General features: G+C 48.4%; 1 protein-coding gene across 3 annotated transcripts in view; it reads left to right on the forward strand.

Moving 5' to 3' along the window:
• ZNF469 (zinc finger protein 469) overlaps positions 1-23,242 on the forward strand; it is a 365,046-nt gene that overhangs the window by 266,873 nt on the left and 74,931 nt on the right. Inside the window, exon 1 of one of the 3 annotated variants that reach the window (XM_059713932.1) lies at positions 14,825-15,022. The exons of the other annotated variants lie outside the window; for them this stretch is intronic. The gene's annotated coding sequence lies outside the window, so the exon portion shown is untranslated. Of the gene's footprint in view, positions 1-14,824; positions 15,023-23,242 lie in introns of those variants that run through there. 3 annotated transcript variants of the gene reach the window in all.

Here is a 23,242-nt window from a genome sequence, read left to right on the forward strand (position 1 = left end):
CTCCGCCGCGTCTCCTGCCGTCTCTCTGCATCTCGCCTCCTCATCCAGTCCATTTATTTTCCAGATTCATCCCAGGAAGAATAAAGATCTCGTTCTTCTTTTCTCAACTCATGTCTTTGCTTTTTTTATAACTGATCTCACTGAGTCCTAGCAGCTCTTAAACTTTTGGGGGTTTCAAACCCCCTTCTTCATTCATGCATACCCCTATGATTCCATGCTACAGGTAATAAGAATAAGGGATCATACAGATAATAATAAGTTTAAAATGACACCAAGACTACACTGTAATGTGTCTACCAACCTACTGTTAGCTTATTCTTCATTTTTAGTTTCTCTTCCTAGTTCTCTATTTTTCCATCCCTTTCCCCCTTTTTTTTTTTTCTTTTCATGCACCCGCTAGACGTGTCTTATGCCTCCTAGGGCACACATTGTCCCAGTTTGCTCCAGTTTAAATGGCAGGTGGTACCTAAAATTGAGCTACTGCATTTTTTTTTCTTCCAGTGGGAAGTTTTAGCATGCTGGGTCTGTCTGGGGACAGGTCTGAGTCTTCACACTGAATTGCCTTTGATGGGTTGAAGTCAGAAGTGTAACATTATTGGAATGTGCTTGTTTGTGTTTAATATGAATACAGAATTGTTCTCCTCGTCCTATTAGTTATTATGCAAAGGCAAGTCCTAAAATAATATTGAATTTCCTCTCTCATAATTTTGCGGAAAAACACTTATCCGGAATTAAACGGCGATTGTGAGGCAGCCTTTCATCTCGACGCGCAGGGGAGTTGCAGGCGTACCTTTCTGTGTGTCTGGATAAGACTATAACCCTCTGTGTTAACTGCAGGGTAGGAACCGGTGTTGGCCCTGAGTTTGGGAGCACGCTAGCCGGCAGAATGGCTCAGGAGCTGGTTTGATTTCTTTTATATACGCCGTGAAAAACTCCATCTAAAAGCTGCTTCTCCTTACAGGATTGGGCAAACATGGGCTAGAATTACAGGGCACCGTACATTTTAAACAGACATTGTGCGTTACTTTAGGCTTTGTAAAAAAAAATCAAGTCATTTATGGACTTGGAGAGAGGGAAACCTAATGAGTTTTTCAAGATGGAGCAAGCAACATTAAAGGACTCGATTGCTTGTGATAGCTGAGGCTGGATTCGGTGAGCAGGGACCTCCCTTCCAAACCTATATTCCTGTATAGCAAAATTTACAGTATTATACAGCCAAACCCAACAGCATTAGGTCAGGGTGGGAGGACCGCTGATTGAACTTGACCATGGCAATGAACCAGCAACATTTTTAAGCACGTGCTTAGTTCTCATAGATTCGTAAACATTAGGCCTGGAAGGGACCTCGGAAGATCATCGAGTCCAGCCCCTGCCCCAGGTTGGGAAGTCAGCTGGGGTCAAAGGATCCCCAGCTTTAAGCCCATGAGTAATGGCACTGGTATCAAAAGGACTGCACGTGTGTATAAAGATAATCCCCGGCTGCTTTGTTGGATCTGAGCCTATTGGAGCTTGTCAAAAACGAGTAAAAAATTTGGGGAGAAAAATGGCAGCATGTGTTTCTGCTGATATTTGTTCCCCTTTCATTATGGTGTGGGCACAAATCATGAATGAGCAGCGTGAATAGGCACAAGCGAGTAGGACAACATCGTTGCATGGAAAATTGTTGGTCATCCTTCAGCTCTGAAGACAACCACGACATCATTGGGTAGAGATGATGTCATGACTTGCACGCGAGTTGGATTTAAGCGAGGGAAAGCTTTGCACCGTCTCGTCCAGGCCTGTGTGAAGCCAGTGGCATGAGTGTCAAGATGTCTGGAGACGAGTCTGGGTGCAGCGGATGGGCATCGGGTCCTGCTGCACCCAAATTGATCCCCTGCACTGTCCACGCAGCTCTAGCCATCTGCCTTCACAGCCGGGGAGATGAGCGTATCCGCTCGGCCGCCGGATCCACCGGAGAGCTCTTTCCAGAGGGAGCCAGGTCTGGTTGGATGACGTCCTCACAGGGAAGATTAAATCCTCTGTAGCGCGATTTTTAGGCTTTTATTATTTATGATAGATGAATCAAAGGACAGGGGGTGTCAGGGAGGGTCTGACAAGGGATGGGTCACTGCAGACATGCCCTGTTCATATGCTCTCCCTCTAAAGCACAGGGGTTGAACATCCAGCCCATGGAGCAAGGTCATCCAGCCCCCAGATGCTGGAGGGGATGGGACCTTAGTGGTGGGGTGAGCAGGGATGGGGCTTGCTACCAGATTTTGGGGTGCGGAGCCCATTGCAAACTCATTTCTGTAGCGATGGCTACATAAATCCCTGCAGCAACACAGCGGTTCGAGCATTTGCAGCAGTTAATGATGTTGCTGCTCACCCTGCCACTGGAGGGCAGGCCAAGATCTAGCCTACAAGGAGCCCCACAGCCTGGATCTGGCCAAGGGGGCACACGAGTTTGAGCTCAGCAAGGTCTCGGCTCCCGATGCTCCTTAGCTGCCGTCTGTTTTCCTCTGCAGACAGAGGAAGAAGTTCGGATCCCGTTGCAGCCTCTGTCTCCGGAGCAGCCAGATGCTTAATTTGACATAATCACAATCTTTCTGGATCTAAATATCCAGAAAATTGAGCCCTTCAGATCCACATCCGTCAGGTCAAAATACTCCGCAGCCTTGGATAAACAGTGTATTCAAATGGGAAGCGGGGAGAAAGGCTGCCTGTGAGACGCTGCCAGGTCCACAGACGCTCGAACCTGGCCGTGGCCGGCGGCGGGACGACGTGTTCTCCAGGAAGCCACGTTCGGATCGTCTGCTGCCGCGCCGACGTGGGTGCCGTTCCTCTGGCACCGCTCTGGGGAATTCGCTCCCGCGGCTCGTTTGACGGGGAATGCTGGACGTCGACATTTCCAAACCAAATACAAATATTGCCGGTGGCGAGGTGGGTTGGCAAAGCCCGGAGCTGGAATTCGCAGCTCTGAACGGATGCAAACTGGCAATGCCAGGAGGGACAACAGGTGTCTGGATCCTGCGGGACCAGAGGTCGTTACCTACGCTGCCCTGCAGCATCCTTGGTTTTAGCTAGCACCTCTCTCTTCTGCTTCACATGCTTTTTTGCTTGCGTTTCGAGGCTTCATTTGTTGGAGCGGCGAGCAAGGCGCCAGCACGCGTGTTTGGCTTGACTGGACACAAACTGCAAATATTGGAGTAGATATTTCTTTTAGCCTTCGGCCTAGTCTGCACTCACAAGCTGTGTCCGGAGAGCTGTGCCAGCGGACCTACCCCGGCAAAAGCCTTCCTCCTGTCCACAAGGCTCAGATCGACCCCAAAAGTGCTTTGTCTGCGAAAGCTGATGCCAGGTCAGCAAGCAAAGTGAGCCACGCCAGCTTTACCCGAGGGCTTTGGAAGTGTAGTGATGGGACAGAAATATTGCCCCTAGCGCGAGTGGCTGGAGTCTCTAGCAAAGACCTAGGCAGAGGCTTGGTTAAACATTTAGGACAGGAGCAAAAGATTGCATTTGGGGCCAGATTTGCTCTCGCGGAGTTGCTGCCAGGAGATGGGAAATACCTTTGCAGATTTTAGGCCGGGACTGCCAGGAGGTCTGGCAGAGGCTGCTGAATCTTGACCCTCCACACCTGCTGCTAGCCCAGTCTCAGGCTTCCTCCTGGTCTCCCACAGCTCCGTCGTGTACTACAATACCCACTATTATTCCAGTGCTGGGACTGTCCTGGGTCGATGCTATCAATCATACTGACCTGTGCCAAATGTCCAGCAGGGACCTGGAAGGAACGATGGGAATATATCTATGCAAGCATATTTAATCTGGCACTCGCGTTTGGAAGTCGTGTCCCTTACGGCTTCCTAATTTGTTTGGTCGCTCCCTGGCTCAGGCCCGTGCTCATAGACGTCTATGGCTAGAAGGGACCCCGAGAGATCGTCTGGTCCATCCGCCCACCCTGAAGCAGGATAAATTTACCTGGATCGTCCCTGACAGATGTTGTAGGTAAACAGAAGAGCGCCGTCTCCCCTGACAGTCTGGCACACATTTCACCAGCACAAAACTCACTTGAAAGGAGAGGAAAAGTCTAAAATGCTCTACTGACTTCTGAGTTGTGTACGAGGGCTGGGTTAGTAATGTGTGCCATGCACAGATGCGACCAGGTATGTTTGCAAACATGCAAACACGTGCAGGACACGTACTTTCAGCAGTGGATAATCGCACGCACCTAACATTAGCGCCTGGCCTGCGGAGAGCCGTAACGCCTCGCTGTTAGGAATATGTTACATACAGGCATCGCAGATGTTCAGAGAGGAGAAATGTTTGAGATTCTCCGAAATAAGGAACCAGTAAGGAATGACACAACAAGGAAATCAGCCAAATAGTCTTTGGTAGGATGTTGTGCACCAGAGGACAGATTTATGAGCGAGAACTATGCCAAGAATGCAGTTGGATCCCGTCACTTGCCCAGCTACGGTCCATCTACAGCAGCGGGAGAAATGGCTTCGCCCTCGCCCACGGGGCTCCTGGTATCCATGAAGCTCCAAGCCATGCCACGGGGGGCAATTCATGAACCAGTGACTGGGGAAAGAAGGATAACAAGGGCAATCAAATCCATGTTAAAGGCCTGGTGGCATCTTCAGCCATGCCCGGGGCCTCGTTGCAATAATGCGTGCCGTGTATTCGCTCTGCTCTGCGTGGGAAATGCCCCAAGTGCCGTTTCCGTCTAGGGTGGAAAGGCCACGAGGCTGGAACAGCAGCGTCCTCCTCCGGCTCTGCAATCTCATCTGTTTATGTCTCTGCGACGGCTCCTCTCCCAGCCTCGGCGCTGAGCTCGCCTCTGCTCCCGCCCCACCCACGAACCTGTCAATTCAGCCCTAACAACGTGTTTACTCCTGCTCTTTTCCTAACCACAGTTTACTGTCTGGTCTCAGGTTTGTTGTGGCTATTTCCTTGCGGAGGAGAGAGGGAAAGACCAAGTCATATTCCTCTTTAATTGTCTTTGCTGCTTCCACCGTAGGGCTCTGGGGCCTGGCTTAAGCACTTATGCATCTCTGCTGCCAGCAGGGATGGATCCGGCAATCGTTGAACTCACGGGGAAACCAGGCAGTGCAAGCAGTTGCTGAATCCTTAATGCATTGAAATCGAATTGAATTGAATTGTCTGGTCTTGAACCTGCCACCTGTTTGGAGCAAAAACTCTCCCACTGTGAGCACGTCTACACAAGACACTTACTGCGCAGTAGCCTAATCACCATCTGTGCCGGTTAAAAACGAGGCTACTACTCTACTGTGCAGTAAGTGTCACCAAAAAGCTGTGCACTGGCGCTACTGCACAGTAACTGTAGTACTGTAGTTAGTTCTTCATTAAGCAAGTGCTAAACTAAATGCGTAGTAACTACTGTTGCAGGGATCTTGGCTGTAGCCATATTGGTCTAAGCACAAAGGCAGACAAACACCTTGGGTAGAAGTGATATCTTTTACTAGACCAACTTTGGGCAACTATTTAGTTGGTCTAATAAAAAATATCACCTCTGCCCAAAGAGTTTGTTTGCCCTGGTAACTGCTGTGTATTAATGAATGTGTTAGACGCACCCTGTGAGGCTAGCAGAGGAGGTGACCTGATTGCAATTCGGCCTTCTGGGCATCGCTGCAATACACTATTAAAACAGGATGGTGATAAATGAGCAGACACCGTAATCTTGCCTGTATAGTCTGAGACAGCTTGATCAGTCCTGGAGGTGGGCTAAAGTCACACAATGTGGGTGCATTTTAGATCCAAACGTCTCAAGCTTTAGAGCCAAGATTTGATGTGGTTCATCATAAAGACAGGGTTTGGGTCTCCGACCCTGCAGATCCAAAGCTCTGTCTCCTAGTGCTCCTTTAAAGACTTCATGGATCACCAAACCCGCTATCAAATGGTTGATCGATCATCCATTTCAAACCTCACCCTTCTTACAAGAGCTGGAGCAGCGAGGTCCCTGGCCCTAACAAGACCTGCCTATTGTGCAAATGCACTATTAATGACCCCCAGCTCACATTACAAGGACTGCTAAAGGGGACCCAGACAGGGCCGGATACAGGCATGGCCGAACCGGGCAGCGACAGAAAGGAGGCCTGAAAATAGACATTTTTTTCCTGTTGTCCAATTATTATTGTCATTATCTCTGGCAAAGAGGGGCCTGATACTAAAAGTTTGCCCGGGGCTACCTAAGTGCGGTGCTGCACCCAGATAACACCCTTCGGTTGCTGCTGGCCTGGCTGTACGTATCCTACCAGTGCAAAGGTGAAAGGCCCTGTATCCCACCACGGGTGCCTTGTGTCACCCCTACCTCTGCACGCTTGAGGTTTGCTTTGCTTCTCTGAGAGCTTGCACAACGTAAAGACCTTTAGGCTGTTTTAGTCCCTGGATATCTGGTGCTGATAGTGCCCCATTTACCTGCTTCAGAGCTTTCTGCTCCATTCGCTCAACCTGGCACCTTTGTATTTGTCTGAATGCAGAATGCATGCAAAGTGCACGTATAAATGGTGTGTGTGTGTGTGACAAATTATGTCTCTGTGTATTGTCAATTCTACAACTTGGAGGAATTTCGCCTCCCTCGTTACAGCGTGGTTATAAAATTAGCCTGAAAACTTCCCCTTTTCTTTTCCCCCTCCAAAGCTGCACAGTTTATCCTCCCGGCAGAGCCGTGCTGCGTGGGGAATAGAAAGCCGACATTGTTCTGCCCTGGAAGCCCATCAGCGTCACCGTTCCCAGGTTCTGTAGCTGCTTTAGTCATGCATGTTTGCATATGTTAAAAATATTTAGTCCACTGCTAAAAAAAATATTGTGCCCGAGATCTGGGGCCAGCTAAATATAATGCCATCTATGTGTCCGGCAAACTGGAAGGCCTGAGGCACAGAGGCGTACTATATGCATTCTCAGCTTTGCCATCGCTGTGCATTTAGCTGCTGGGTGTGAATGTGAGAGATTTCCCTGGAGCCGCTGTACCAGGATTGCTCCGGGAGGCCTGAAGAATGACTTGTCTCCCCTCACTCTTTAGTCAAACAAATGCTAAGCCTGCTACGGTTGGGAAGAGAGGGAGAGACTCTTCTTCAGAGGGTAAGAGACACCCCGAGCGCTTGCTCTCTTGACCCCGTGTGCTAATATTGGTGCTGCAGGGCAGGGCTACAAGTGGTGAGTGACACAAGTGAACTCGGACGAGAGCATCGTGACAATACCTCTCTCCCCGGTGCTAGGTATTTCAGGGAGGAAAAGCTTTTCTCTGTTGAGGGTTTCTGCGGCTGCAGCCTGTTGGCCTCATTGGCAGCTTTCCTATCCGTGCAGAGGCGACACCCAAGTTATTGCCCGAAAGAAAATGCCCCTAAACTTTGCAGTAAGTCCTGGATCCAAAAAAAAAAAAAAAGGCATTAGAAATTAGAATTCCCTAAATTCCCACCTGCATTTTGAGTCCATCTCAGGGTGCCTTTCCTTCCCTCCACTTGCATTGCGGTTCAGACTGGGAGCCCAGTGCGAATGCTGCCCATGCCCATGGCTGCTCCGGGGGGGATCAGAGCTGTCCAGGGGGCCAGCCGTCCAAATCAGCCTGGCTCCAGGGACATTTGGACTCACTTCCAAGCTGACACAGGCTGGACCACCTGGTCAGGCCAAGACCCCTGGACCACCCTTTGCGATCAGCGTGCCCTTGGTGCTCCCAGGGTGACTCTGCGACCTGTGCACGTGCATCACGTGGCCGCGAACTCCGTTAGCCCTGGGAAGCGATGACCTGCGCTTGTCCCTCGCCCCTGCCCACAGTGCTGGAAGGTGCATTTTTAAAGAATCCCAATAAATAAATAAGATCCAGACCTCAGATCCAGCACGAGCCGTGGCCGTGCCAGCTTCCCTCGCACCGTGCAGCCAGCGCGCCTTGGCCGGTCGGGGTGGTTCACACGCCACAGCCCATTCAGTCCCTGGCTTGCCAGCTCCCTTATCCGCCTGATACCTTCTCACCATCCTAGCATCTGGGCCGAGGTTGTCCTAGCGTGGACGCAGGAAGCCCATGGGCAGAAGTCACACGCTCGTCTTGCTCGCTTGGTGGCTGTCATCTCCCCTGCAAAAGGAACAAATCCCAACTTGCGGCATAGCAGGGATGGGAAAAAAATGCTAAGGAGTTTGGCTTAGTAACTAGTACTGAGATGGGCAGTGGCCTCGGACACGTTTCACAGCATCCTCAGAAACGCCATCGTAGGATAACAACTTAAGGCTGGATTCAAAGCTATGGACTTAAAGTAGAAACATTGGGAACACCGGAAATTACTTATAGGAACCTTATATAGCAAGTTATTTCAAGCAGGTTAGGAGGGAGGGGACGGGGGAGCAGACATGGGTGAGAGGCAGGAGAGTTGAACTCACCCTGCCTGAAGAGTGAAGACAAAGGAGAGAAAGCTGAATTTATTTTTGTACAGGAGTATTAAGGAATAATTTCCTCTGCTTTCTATTTATTTATTTGGAAGGAGGCATAGGGGAGAGAAAGGTAGGATAACTTTGGACAGAGAGTCTGAAGAAATCTTTATACCTTTTTTTTTCCCTTCCCGCAAGTGTTTGGAAAGCCAATAGCAGCGAGTCATTTCTGTACACTATAGCCATTCATCGCTCAGCGGGGGGCTGACGAGTGTGCATACAGAGTGCGTGCCGGCGTGTGAACGCACCAAGCTGCAAAAGAGAATAGTTTGTTCATAATACAGTGGGGTGTAAAATAGACTGGCTGCTGGCATGGGTAGTTAGGGTAAGTATCAATACATCTCTTTATCAGAGAAGCCTTTCACTGAACAGGCTTCTGAATCAACTGTACAGGCCCTAGACAAAAATGTACATTTTAGTTATCCCTCAGAGACATAATTACAGGAAAAAATAAGGACGGCGAGTTCGAATCTGGCATTCGGGGCCTTTTCTGTATTGCTCTCATGCATTTTATCATCCTCCTCTCCGTGAGCGTCAGGCTAGCATTCGCACCGTTTGCCCTTTCCAGTCCGGCTTGTCCACAATCACCCCTGCCTGCTAATTAAAGGAAAGTTATGTCTCCATATCCCTGTTAATGTATTCTGCTGCCTGTTTTGGTGTACAGAGCCCTTGAATTCCTCAACCCTGTGTGCCACTGGCTTTCTCTGGACCACAGTGAAAGGTTTCATTCATGCCTTGAGTCCTGCCTTCTTGAATTACCACACCCTGGGCCTCTGCTCCTCAGCCCCGCTCTGTTTTCCTTTCATTAGCAGGATTCCCATACTGAATGTCTAGGAGGGGTTAGAAAAGGATGCTGTCTCTCTGCTAGCTTTAAGGATTGCCCAGATATCTGCTCCTTTGCCCTGCCCCGCTTTTTCACCTAATGCCTGGGGTGCCAACAAACCTAAATCCTTCGTTCTAGGCCAGTTATTTATTTTAATTGGGCTCAAACCCAATTGAAACAGGACCGTATCATTCACCAACTAAAAACTGGCACGTGCCATCTGTGATGGGCTGATGATCCAGAGAAAGACCCATAAAAGGATTGGGTTCGGCATATTTAGCAGGTTGTGTGCGTCTTTGGATGTGATGTGTAGGCAACCTGCCGGGTTTTTAGAAGTGGCGTTTAATGGTGGGGACCTCAGTGTCGAGGGCTCCTGGGTTTGAGATGTCTGGGGGCTGATTTGATGAACGCGGGGTCCTGTTTGCTTCTTACTGACTCAGCACTTCCTGAACGTTCGTTAGGCCCTAAATTGCAGCACCTCGGATTAGTCGGCACTTTTCAGCAGTCTGGGCCAGCGTCTGCTGAGCGCTGGTTTGAGTCGGTGCACGTGCGCATGCATGCATTACGTATTGCTCCGTGTGGGGATGAGGCCCTGGAGGTACGTCTCAAACACACCTGCCTTTAAAATGTATATGTGCGTCTGTCTCCCGAACTGGGAGTTTTGCTCCTATTTTAGCACCTGTATTCGTATGCATTACCAAAGGGAGCTAGGACAGAAGAAACCCTACTTGCAGACACTGGACCCACACTGATCTGGTCCATCTCGGCGGAGATGTACATAAGTTAGGGTCAACTGTTCTTTTAGACTTGAGCTGATCCTTGAGTATTTCCCAGGGTAAGATTAGACTCGGTTCTGCAAATGAGTTTTCTAAGGAGTTGACTTTGTGAAGAAAGAGAGGAAACGAGGTGCAGCTATAGCTTTAGCAGAGGCCTGACTGCAGTTATCCACAGAAACTCAGCCTATCCCGGCTATTCCTTTTTCTTTCTTCCTTGGTTGCCTCTTTGAGCGGCTTTATAGCTGGAGCTCATCACAACATCTCACATTTAAAAACCTTTTCAATCCAACGAGACAAATCTTTCTGCTGAAATTTGCAGTGACGGTCGTCGCTGATAGTAGCTGTGCACCCAGGTTCCTCGAATACTTTCAGGTATCCAGGTTTCGAATACTTTGAAACTCAGCGGTCCCAGGTACTTCCTCCATTTGCCATGCAAGTCTTTGTAAATGAAGAGACCTGTAGTCACGATAAAGGTCTGTGTCGGAGCCCGCCTGCAAGTTGTCTCAGGGGGTTGAACCTTGCAGTCCTCAGAAGATGTGGATTCATTTCCCATTCATGGGATGGCACCCCAGAGGCTGGGACTCCAGCAGAAGCCAGATGTTGAGCAAATGGAGAGAGAGGAATAACCCACATTGCACAGCTTTGTTCCCTCTGGGCAGTCTAAGGTCAGTGCCGCCTCTGCTTTCGTTCAGAGCCACGGCAAATTAATGGGGCCACATCAATGTGCTTTCAATATTGAACGCGGACTAATATTTCCATGTCTGTCTGGGAGACCCTGCCAGCCTTTAAATGCAAGAGAAGCATCCTCTGGCATTCAAGCTGCACTTTCCTTTGGGCACGTGCGTGATGTGTGTTTTCATGGTTGGCTCATTGAAATAACTGCCCACAGGACCGAGCTGGGGCACTGTCCAGCAGTGGCAGTAAAACACGTGCTAGAATGAGAAGCAAATTAGAGCAGGATTAGAGCACTGGGCAAATATGCAAGATTACTTTGCATGTGGATTTGCATGTTTGCCCAGTGGCTTTATGGGGGTTCCCAGGGCCAGCGATTTGATGACTTGGTTGGGTTGGGAGCTTGGTGCTGTCTTGGGTGCAAACTTAGCGTTTTGTGTTTGCAAGGTTTGCAGATCCGGTTTCTGAAAGCCTGGCCCGAGCAGATACAGGTGCACCCTGGGGACCATTTAGATTTTCACAGATAGGAAACTTTGAAGTGGGCATGCAGTAGGAGGTCTGGGATTCTGGTTTGGCTCGCTGTGCATCTAGTCAGTCTTGCACAAAAAGTGAAAAAAAAGAGCGTTTTGGAATCTGGGACACTGATTCACAGCCATAGTTTTTTTTCTGACAGCATATCAAGGCAGCTCATGCTGTGCCTTTCTTCTCCTCCATCTGTGTAACGGCTACCAGATTCCTGGAAATGACCTCTTCTTCCATCCTCTTCCAAGTGGCAAGTAAACATCAGCAGGTCTTGAAGTCAACAGGCACCCAGGTCTGCATGACTTCACTTCTGTGTGAGCATCTGGCAGGGATGAAAGGAAATCGGGAGCCAAGTACATGTTCTGTCAGCCCACACAACCATCTGAGTGCAGAAGGGGACATCTCTGTGTCACATCAGCTGATCTCAGTAGCATGCAGTTGAATTGCCCCGTTGACAGTGCCAAGGTATTAAAGGCATCAAAGTCAATGTGAGAGCTGGAAGGCAAGTTTCAGCTATCAGCCCATGGAGAAATGTGTTGCAACTGGTAATAAAAGCAAGCGAGTGTCCAACAATCCTCTATTGAAACAGTGACCATTTTCCTATTGTTAAAACATGGACAGTATTAAATCAGCCTGTTTTATATGAAAAGCTTGGATGTGGGTTGGAAGTCCTTGCATTTATCCTATGCGGGAAAGACTGGGGTTCTTTACTGCTAATATCCAATATACTTAAAGGTTGAGCTCCAGATGGGAATCAACACCGCTGGGAAGGGAAACGAGCATTGTTAAAGTGAATTCAGAGTTCTTAACATAACGGGATGGCTTTTGTTTTCATGTGGCCTTATATTGTTAAGTGGTATTTATTAACGAAACATTTCATGCAGAGAAATGCACCTGGCTTTGATTTCTGTCTTGGCCGAGGCGAATGCGGAGAACTTTGAAAAATTTGAAATAAATTTTTTCTTTTATTGTGTGTAACTAAATGTTCTCTCTGCAAGAATGGCGTAAGCGGTTTCATGTCGGTGGATGCAAAACAAACGGATGACTACAGCATGCACTTTCATGGTCATTGTGTTACTGGTGGGTGGTGCTTGCGAAAGAAAAAAAATCATACGTGTCGGTCGAAGTGTGCTCTCCTAGGACAGTCTCCATTTGTAGTATAGTAAATCTGTTGGCTTCTGTGAAGTTACTCTGGACTTGTATCAATTTAGCCAAAAGTAGAGTGACTCAGCATCTGTTTTACTTGTCTTTCTATAACAGGATGCCTGGATGTGTGCAATTCTGTTCAGTGTGCAATGCACACTCTGTGCGGGGGTGTAAAATTTTAAATCATAGTCATTTTCTCAATGTAATAGATGTTAAAGGTAAGCATGCCATTGGCATTCTCCAAAGAATAGGTGACATGCTAGGAAAGCAATACACTAGATATGTGTTTGGCATTGTATAGGAAGTATCTATCTAGCTAGCTATATAATATATAGAGATAGATAGATAGATACCTATTATCTATCTAGCTATATATATTATATATATATATATATCTATATATAACATAGATATATAGATATATATATAATATATTAGCACCACCTATAGCACCACCTATTATCTATCTATCTAGCTATATAATATATATAGCTAGATAGATAGATACCTAGCTAGATAGATAGATAGCTATGTCTATACTATACATATGGATAGATATATCTATATGTATACATATAGATATCTATCTATATGTACATATCTATATAGATAGATATAGCTATAGATATCTATATGTATATCCAAATCTATATTGATATAGATATCTAGATAGATCGATATCTATCTATAGATAGATATATTTTATCTATATATATATATCCATATATCCTATACAATGTCAAATATATGTGCGTATATATATCTATAAAAAGATCTCTCTCTCTCTATAGATGATAGATAGATAGATATATCACACATATATGACTATCACATATACTATGCTTTATATCCTGTTCAGTTTTGAGGGACTGTTCATAAACTTAAAGGTAAGCCCATGCAGAAGGCTTTTTAGGATTGGGGCCATGGTATCAGAAGTTATTTAATGATGAGGGTTAGGAGTCTGGGAGCCAGGACATTTGGAGACTGCTCCCAGCTCTCATTTGCTGCGTGTCATTTTGCTCTGCTGGGATCACTGATCCATCTGTAGAGTGGGTACAATATAGCCATGCATTTTAGCACTGGATGGAAAACAGGGCTGGACAGTTGTAACATTTTGAACCAGGCTAACTTCGGCTTTTCATCAAAATGGGTTTCTTTTGCGATTGCAAAGCACTTTGAGATCCTTTGATGCTGACGAGCGAACATTATTATACACGGGCTCTTCATTGCCTAATTGAAGGTAATGAGGGAGAATCTGTGATACAGGGAATGGCAAAGGTGCACGCGGTGCAGCTCGCTCACGTGTTAACTGACAGAATCAAGTATGAAATGTTCTCGCCTGTAAGAGCAACGAAAATGGGAGATCTTTGGTTGCTTTTGAGGCTTAAAAAAAGATGTTCAGTGTAAGCAATTTAAGCCCACATGTGCTTTATTACAAACGGTGTCAAAAATTTGCTCTAAACTGCATATTCCAGTCTGCACAACCCAGAAGGTCTTCTTTCTCACAACTCTCTTGCAGTTGTTCCTGTAAATAAGCATCCATACTTATGTATGCTGTATTAGCAGCTGCTTGAATGACATCCAGGGGAGGCTTTTTATTGAAATGCCACTTGATTGTTGGGATGAGATGACAAATAACAGCCCACAGGGAGGCAGCTACATAAGCGGTGATCGTAACACGAAAGAGCAATTCGATCTCTCTTCTCTGCAAATCCACATTGGCTTCACATGGGCTTCCCCATGCTACAACCACGCCTTCCAAAAAGGGATACTAGGCTAATCCCTGGTTTTCTTTTCATCATTAAAAAAAAAAAACAAAAACCCAGAAAAGTGTTATTTAACAAAAGCACAAACAAATCTGACGGTGAATCGGGTGGGGGGGACGGGGCCAACGTCTACTTTCACTGACACTTGTACACATCACGGGCGGCTGCCCTCACGTCAGTGGAAGCAGGGTCTGATTCTGCTCGGCTTGACCCCAGTGTCAATCGGGATGCCCTGCACCAAAGTCAGCCGAGTCCCACTGGTGTAAGTGAGAGCAGATCTGGGGTAAGGCGGACGCGTGCCTTTGCTGCTAGAGCCGAACGGTGCCAGCTTTCCTTCCCCTGGCAGGAGTTGAGACACATTGCCATGTGAGATTGTTTTCCAAAAAGGCCTGAAAATGCAATCCATTATCTGATATTTTGCAGCAGCTTTTTTAATTAAGGCTTTGGCTCAGGTTTGATTAAAAGGGGGATGTGTCCCTCTCCCCCCCCCACTGCTTTGATTTTATTTTTTTTTTTTCTGAAAGACTTGGCATGTGCCCATGCCTGTCTCCACACCATGGAGCTACTTTTCCTCCTGTGTCATATTTTCAGCCGGGCTTTTTTTTTTTTTCCACCCTCCCCTTCCTAGCAGAGGTGCAGATAAATCACTATGGGCTCTGCTCAGCTTGTCTCCTGCTCCTTTAGACTAACTTCTGTGCGCGCTACTGGCTGGTGAAGCTTGGAGGGGGCGTGAGCTGCAAGTCTCCGTGCCTGTGGTCAGTAATGAAGACTTCTCTTTTTATACACAGATTACTGAGGAACTGCACAGGGCTAGACTGTAGCTCTTAATTCCCCGACTTTTTTTCATTTTAAACCTTCTCCGAGGAGAATGCAGCCCCTCCACCCAGCGGCTTTATCATGAGGTGAGTAAACCCCCCCCTCTTTTGTCATTGAGGTTTGTTCGCCGCCGTAATGGAAACGTTATTTTTCTTGGGGATAAAGAAGGGGAGGAAGAAATGTGCTGCTTGCCACATGTCAGTGCTCCGGGTGTTTCATACCTCCGCTCCCGGCATATGCTTCAGCTATTTCCTAGGTTGTGTTTGCTTTAGTAACGTGCCTCGCTGAAGGGCCCTGCTTTTGGAGCCAGAAGCATTGGACTGAAACTTTTTTCTTCTTGCCTTTAATTTCCATCCAGCGTCCCGGGGAGCCGTAAAAGGCCGCTTCCCCGCCCCAAAGGATTTCGGCTCTCCGTGGCATCCCAAGGCTTTGACGAGGAACAGAGTCCTTCCCTTTTCCAGCTCAAACTTCCCATTTCTTGCTTCGCCTTCTGTGCCAGAGGCGCCGCTCCTGTTGGGTGTCAGTCCCGATCGCCTCTCGCATCAAGGAGCCTGGGCTTCTCCTGTCAGTGCCTTTGCAAAAGGCGGCAGAGCGAGCCGCTTCTCCAGAGAAACGCAGTGATTTTCCCCCCCCCCTTCCCCTGGGTCTAGCAGAGGCAAGGAGCTAATGCCCTGAGTTCATCTGTTCAAAAAAAAAAATGAAGTGGAAGATAGATCAGCTCATCTGCTGAGCAGAGAAGTCTCCTTTGATGTGAGCTCTTCCCCCCCAACCACCCTTTTTCTTTTTTCTTTTTCTTTAACCCTTCCCCTCTTTGCTGGGTTGCACTCAGGAGAGTCCAGCGTGCGCTTGCACTGCTTTGGCAGACGTGCGTGCACACGCACACACAATTTGAAGCAACCCCAATGACAGTTTGCTTTTCCTTGCCCCTTCCGGGGGATACCCCTCCTTTGGGAGTCCCCGCTTCGCTGGGGCTGATAAGACGGCGGCCAGCGCGGTGTCACACGTGCGCAAACCTGTTGCGCCTTCCCCCCTCCCCAGGACCCTGCACGCGGCTTGCCGGAGTTTTTTTCCCCCCCTCCTTGCTTTCTTGCATAGGAAAGAAAATGGGTCCTGCCGCTTTAAGACAGGAGTCACTTTAAGTGACTTTCCATTTGCTTCTTATGGAGAGCTGAGAATTGTGGTTTCCCATATTTCCTTTGAATTGTGTGCAGTAGTTAGAAGGAGTTTAAAAAAAACAACTACTGTATGGGCTGGGAGCTTTTCTTCTGCAGCAAGGTATAGACAGAGGGAAGGAGGAGAAATCCTGCAGATATTTGGAGAAGTGAAGCAGCAGCAAGGTTTTGTGGTTTCGTTTGGGTTTTTTTTAATTCAATCTTTTCCCAGCGCGGTGTCAGCACATGATTAATGGTCTGAGGGAAGATGCACGGGGGCTGACAGGTCCCTCCTCGGGATGATGATAACCGCCTCTTTCGCATCGGCACCCAGACCGGCGGCGTGTTGTCCCTGCTATCGCGCAGGACCGCGGCGCTCCCTGTCGTCCCACGGGGGTGGCTCTGGGCGTTGCGTGCCAGACGTGCGCCCTCCGGGTTGGGGTTCGCAGCTCCGACGTGACCCTGGGGTGGGCCAGCTGACGGGGTTGAAAGCGTGCGCCAGCTGGGGAGCGGCATACGCTGGGCAGTGCCCCACCAAATTCATTGGCACTCTCTTTTCATAGTGTTTGCCCTGAAAAAAAATGAAGCAGCCTTGAAGGGGGGGTTGGGGAAAAGGCTCTGTTTCCTCAATTAACTGGGACTTGCGTTCTCTTGCCGAACGGAAGGCAGCGCGCTCCAGCCTCTGGATTTGCAGAGCTTTCTCACAGTGCCAAGTCTGGTTATACGGGGACTTTGGAGTGTGAGATTGAGTCACGCTCTGCTAGTTAACTCCTGAAAGGCCGAGCCGCTTCAGAAACATCTTCCTACTCATGCAGAATTAAAGCGTCCGTCTTCAGGCCTTTGGAAAGACCTCCTCCGCTCAGGTGCCAGCCGGGCGGTGGGGTTTTACCCGGCCTGATGGGGCGCCGTGAGAACGGGTGCGATTTTTCACGGCAGCAGTGGTTGTATTTTAGCACTGTTACTGTCCTGAATGAGAGACACATCATTAGCTGGGTTAGTCTGAAGTCGAATACGTTTGCACCTTAGGGACGAACCGAGGCAGATGCATAGCACAAGCTTTCGTGAGCTGAAGCCCACTTAATCGGGTGCTGCGATAGATGTGCAGAACAAAAATAAAAGAACCAGAGGATCCTATAGCACTTTTATTTGTGCAAAAATTCCCATGGACTCCTCCATGGGAGTTTTCCCGGCATAAAGATGTGTAAAAGCTAAGCACTTTGACATTTACTTCACTGATTCGATTAGATTATACATAGTGCACTTTTGGATCATGGCACACACAGCAGTGACAGGGATGGCTTTTGCCACTGCAAGCGTAGTCACACCTGACATGAAACACAAGTTACACACTGCACACTCGTCCAAGACAGTGGGTTCATTCATGATTGCAGAGGACGTGCCAGCAGGCAGAGTGCAGTTGCCTCAACTGCATTTTATCCTGGACTAATTTGCTGAAAAGTGACCTGGGATGTTTAATAATCAAACATCTTTGGGGCTTTAGTTTCATGTCCCAAGCAAAGAAGGAGTCACCGTGGGGGAGACTGGGTGGATGCTGGTGGTGAGGGGAGCAGAGTGCTGAACCACCGATACCTCTTCCTGCAGCACGTGTTTCGATCTTGGAGGTCCTCCATCCAACCATTGACAAGGCTTGCAAGAGCTGATGAGAGCTCAGCTCACAGCATGCATTTGCAGGTGGCCTGAGCAGCAGTGTGGTTAGAGATATCCCTTAAAAACAACCTCCAAAGCTGCATCTAATGTCAGATGGCACGTGTCCTGCTTACTCTAGGACCCTGATGGTATGGAAAGAGAAGGCAGGGTAGATTTGCTCCTTACGGACTAATTAATCAGAGATGCACAGCACGTGCTTTTATGAGCCCAAGCTCACTTCATCAGGTGCTGTGATAAAAGGTATAAAAGGAGACCAGAAATGAGCACAAGCGACCTTTAAACCTAATTTGAGGCCTCTCTGTACTGCAAAGAAGAGGGTTTGAGACCTGGCATTTCCATCCCACATCCGAGAGGAACCGACAGGTAAACTCGCCTGGTCCGCTCTCATCCCAAAGCCCCTTTGCACCACTCTGGAAAGCAAAGAGGCCTTAAAAAGGATCCGGCATAACTTGTGTTTAATATACACCTACTCGGAGGAGTACAAAGGGGCTTTAATGTAACTCAGTGTCTGCTCAGTGGGACTGTTGGGCATTCATTCGGCAGAGAACTTTCCTCGGGCATAAATCCAGCTTTTATTTTTGAATCTCAGGTATGCAGATGTGAATAAAGTCATTTGAGTGAAACCGCAGGAGTTAGTCCTGATTTACATCCGCGGACGTGAAATCCGAATACGGCTTCTGAGGACTAGCTCCTATGTGAAGGAAGCATTTTCTTTGATTTGCAAAGTCATTTGTGATCTTGGCTGGGAATGCCTCATTTAAAGGGTTTCAAAAGCAGTGCATTTGCCATCTAAAAGTCTTTGCCTTCCTCTTTTCCCTTTAGGGGCTGTAAATTCAACTCCATGCTGTTATTGCCATACCTTCCTGCATTGCTTGGTGTTCCCATTGGTCGGTTATTGTAGGGTTGCCTCTGAACGGTGCGGGATACACGCGGATTTGTTCCCGAGTACGAGGCCACATGCTTTTCTGAAGCTTTTTTCTTAATGATCATCTTCCCGTGTTCGCTTGTTGGCTGTCGCAGGGGCGCTTGCAAGTGCTGAGATGCTGGCGCTTGTGGGTTTGCATTTTTTTTTTTAAGAAGGGTTTGCATCAGAGTAAAAAAAGCATGAACATTTCTATGGAGATTGGTGATAGATGAGCAGGAGGTGAGGACTGATCACTGATGGCATCCTGTGAAACAGCCAGGGTTGCACGTTCGGGTCTCGCCCTGGGAATCTGAGCTCATGTAAAGGATCGAGTTCACGTACCCGAGGTCATCTAGGGGACGTTCCTGGTAATGCCGTGGGAAGAACGCATCCCGCATACAGCAACGTGGGTCTGGCACGCTCAGACGTGGCCTTTTTCCAGGTCTTCTCTAGGCGATGGGAGCTGTGGCTCTACATATAGGGTGGCAGCGTGGACCAGTGGGCAGAGCACAGGCCTGAAAAGCAGGGAACTGGGTTACTGCTCCTGCTTCTGCCACTGGCCTGCTGGTATGTGATTAGGGGGCAAGTCCTTTCCCATCTGCCTGCCTTGGTCCCCCCCTCTGTAAAATGGGAACGATGCCTTGGATTTAGGGGTCTGGGACAGAAGTTTCATAAACCGGTTTGACCCAAATCAGTTAAGTCTGATACTACATTCAACCAGGTTTATCTGAAACCAGTTTCAGCCCTTTTGAAACTGGTTTATGTGCACCAAGCTTCTGTTCTGTTACAGGTGTAAACCAGTTTCTGATCACTTCAACCAGTTTACGTGTGACTTCTGTCCCTAGCCAGGCAGACAAGGGTCTTTAGGTAAATCCAAGACTTCTGCAAGTCTGAATATTAGTGACTGGTTGCATGGCTAGTTACATCTGAGCAAGTGATTGCATGTTCATATCCAATATCTTTTATTAAACCAATTCAGTGGTCTAATAAATCCATAAGTGATGCTGCATCCAACTCAATGGTCCAATAAAAGATATCGGATTTACCGAAAGAGCCTTGTCTGCCGATGTCCTTAGGCCAACACGGCTACAACCAACACCCCTGGAACATGGAAATATCGAATTTGGCTTTAGGCAGCACTTTTAAGGAGGACGGTCATTGTGTAAGCTGCTAAAGATCATTTCTTCTCTCTTTCCTCCTCTTCCATGGACCTCAGCAGACCACCAGTGTAGAAGGAGCATGCAGACGGGTCACCAAGCGTCACTAAACTTTGCTAAAGAATTTGCTTGTAGTTTTATTCCTGCTTCCTGGGAAATCGGATTCTGGCATGACCCCTCTCTTGTCACAACCAAAACAGTGATGTCACTTTAACTTCTGGTCGGGCCAGAAAATTGTGTCCCGGTTCATTAACACTGGGAGGTACCGCTCATTATTTGCTGCCTTCTACATGAGCAGACTGTATCTACAACACTTTAATATAATGCAAAGTATTATTAATGTGATTCTTCCTTCGAAGTCTCAGCTCCCACTGCCATACCCCGGCAAGCTGCAGTGTTTGATATCTCGCCTAAAATCCATCCAGCTGTTTCTCTCCTTCACTGTCCTCATTTGATCACAGCTTACCTGGCAGTCGGCTTCTTGGAATCGGTCTGAATGAGGTACCCGGTGACGTACCAGTCGGGCATGTGTTGGTTCACAAGTATGTCAGTGGTGGGGATGTCGCTGTGTTGGGAATATGCATCCGCTCTTTCTAGCTCGGTCTCTTGGTTATCAGAATTGGGGCAGAAACGTAGGGCAGGGCCTGTAATAGCATTCAATCTTATACAAAATGCAGGGTCCAGTGTGCACCTGGGCAGATTGCCGGAGTAAACCCCCCCTCCAGCAGCAGTCATGTGAGGTGGCAGCAGCAGCTTTAATTACAGCTGTTTTAGGTAGGCTGAAGCTGCCCCTACCATGGAGCTCAACCCTTTGTGTTCTCCAAAGTAGCCCCGGTGCATCAAAAGGACTAAAAGGAGGGTTGATCTATGGGCAGGCTACAAAGGCTGCATTCAGAAAGATGTCTGATGTCTCTCAAGGGATGGTACCTCGGGGGGTACCACCTCGGGGGCCAGTAGGTCACCGCCTAGGCACTGGGTGCATGTCGACACAATTAAGGCCAGTCAAGCCTTTGGTGACTGACAGTCGTTATCCTCTTTGCCTGGGCTGTTCCTCTGCCGGGTCTCAGGTCTGCTCCCGGAGAAGTGCTTTCAGCAGAAAAGCCCAGGCTTGAACGAATGGACAGTTTGAAATCCTCTGCTGTTGCAAATGGCCGGGGCTAGGCCAGGGTTGGGTCACGTGTCTCCTCATGCAGGGATCTTGCTCCTTCCTCTGACATGTGCATGGTGCTGGCTACTGTTAGAGACGGGACGCTGGGTTGCACGGGCCCATCCACGCGGTTCATTCGCTCCTTTAGGGCGGGCAGTCATTCACCCTCCAAAGCATGCACAGTTCTCCTGGCCAAGGTATCCGTGTGCTGCTCAGGGATACCAGGGTGCCTGATGTATGCGCTGTAGCCGTGTGCAGATATCTAACGTCTAGCTCTAGGCCAGGGGCTGGCAACCTATAGCCCCTGGGCCAGATCCAGCCCATGGAGCTGGGGGGCTTTGGCGACACTCAGCAGCAAGAAGCAGCACTGGACGCAGCGGCCAGGTCAGGAGCTCCAACCCACCTCAGACGTGAGCTGGGCTGTTTCTGCCTGCTGCTTGAGGACTATTGCTGACCGCTGGCCTAGGCATCTGACTGCCACAGCTCCTGAGCCATGACACAAGAACGGCCCTCTGCATGTGGAGGGAAGGGCCAAAGACCCCTGTTTCCCCACATCCCCTGATCTCTTTGCAAGTGCCGGGATGAAAGCTAGCTGATGAAGGCTGTTGGTAATTGTATTCAGTGGGGTTTGGTTTAATTTTTAATCATTTCACAAAAGGGAGAGAGAGACTAATTTTCTTCATTGCGTGCAACTGATCTGCTCGTCCACCTGCTTCTGGCGCTTCTTGGCTTGGAAATTGCCCTTCATCTTGTTTCGTGGGCAGGCACGAGATCACCTTAAACAATAACACATCCGTGCCCAACGCCATGGCTGCTGGAGGACTGTTTGGCACTGATCTGTGACCCTGTAGGGCCCTGCTACACCCTCAAGTGAAAGCTGGATAGGAACCAGCTATAGAGTTGTTACACGTTTTCAAGTACTAACTTGATAGCTGGTTGTCTCTTTTTATACTTGGAGAGTTCTTTTTATCACGTGAGAATTACTTTGCAGATGGAGCTGGTCTGAGTGTATTGCACAACTCACCAGTTAATTGTGTGATGATTACTTTGCACTCATGGCCAATCTAAATGTGTCTCATGATTAACCAGTGAATTGCGTAATATGTGTAACGTGTAGCAGGGGCCTTAAATGTCTGTTCATCCATGGAAGTAGAGCCAAGTCTCCCCGAATGTCTAGCACTGGTGAAGCTGGAGGTGAATGGCTTCTGTAAGTCTGAATATTAGTGACTGGTTGCATGGCTAGTTAAATCTGAGCAAGTGATTGCATGTTCATACAACATCCCAAGGCTGCGCAGGGCAGGAGAGCGTCAGTGGGCTTGCTCCATCTCATGCCTAGGCTGCAGCTGGGATAGCTCTCCATGGCACTGAATCTACAAGGGAAGTGCTTTCTTTTATCTTGGTCTCATCCCTTTGGAGGCACTTCCCTATGCCATGGGGATCCTGTCTTACACCCCATATCATAGCCAGGAACAGGGTTGGGAGTGGAGCTCCTTTCAGAGCTGGCACTTGCCTCCATGCTCATTTGGAAGAGCAACTGAGGAGTGAGATGGGGCACTCCCATCCCCAGGGGACCAGGAGGGCTCTCGAGCTCATTTTAAAGCATGGCAGCACTCAAATTATAAAACCACAGCAGGACTTCCCATAGCTAGACAGAGATCTGCTCATACAGGCATGAGAGAAATGTGGCCTGGAGTGAATGTCAGCATCCCTTTAAAAAAAAAATTCCTTTATGCTTTTGCTGGGGCTCTGCTGCTGCCTAAGGATAACTATCTTCTCCACCTGCCATCGCCATGCGGGGCTATCTTGCCATGCAGTGTGTCAAGAGTTATTTAATTCCCTCCCTGTCAAGCTGTCTTGTTTAATCAGTCCTCACCTACTCAATCGCAGGTTAAAACCCTGTTGGGGGAGACACCGGGGCTCCCTGTTTGGAAAAAAAAATCCCTTCTCAAGGATGCAAATTTACTAGCGTGTTGCTCAGTCATGTGGTTTTCTTTCCAATGGATCCATGCTGTCAGGGTCCCACAGACTCTCTGGCAGATGAAAGCGCTTGCTCTCACTCCTCTCACTTTCTGGCTGCAAATAGGTTGTTTTCAGTGGCTTCCAGGATGGAAATGAGTTGATCAGGAGTGACAAGGCTGGAATAATAGATCTAGGGCATGAGTTATCACCGGATTACCCCAGCAGAGCTCCATTGAGCTTGCAAACAGAGTAGCACAGTGATGCTTCAGGAAACAACGCCACCCCTCTCGAGGCACAGACAGAAGTAATGTTTGTCGCAT

The sequence above is a fragment of the Alligator mississippiensis genome, chromosome 10 (genome assembly GCF_030867095.1).
Source record: "Alligator mississippiensis isolate rAllMis1 chromosome 10, rAllMis1, whole genome shotgun sequence".
In the NCBI taxonomy this organism is placed as follows: domain Eukaryota; kingdom Metazoa; phylum Chordata; order Crocodylia; family Alligatoridae; genus Alligator; species Alligator mississippiensis.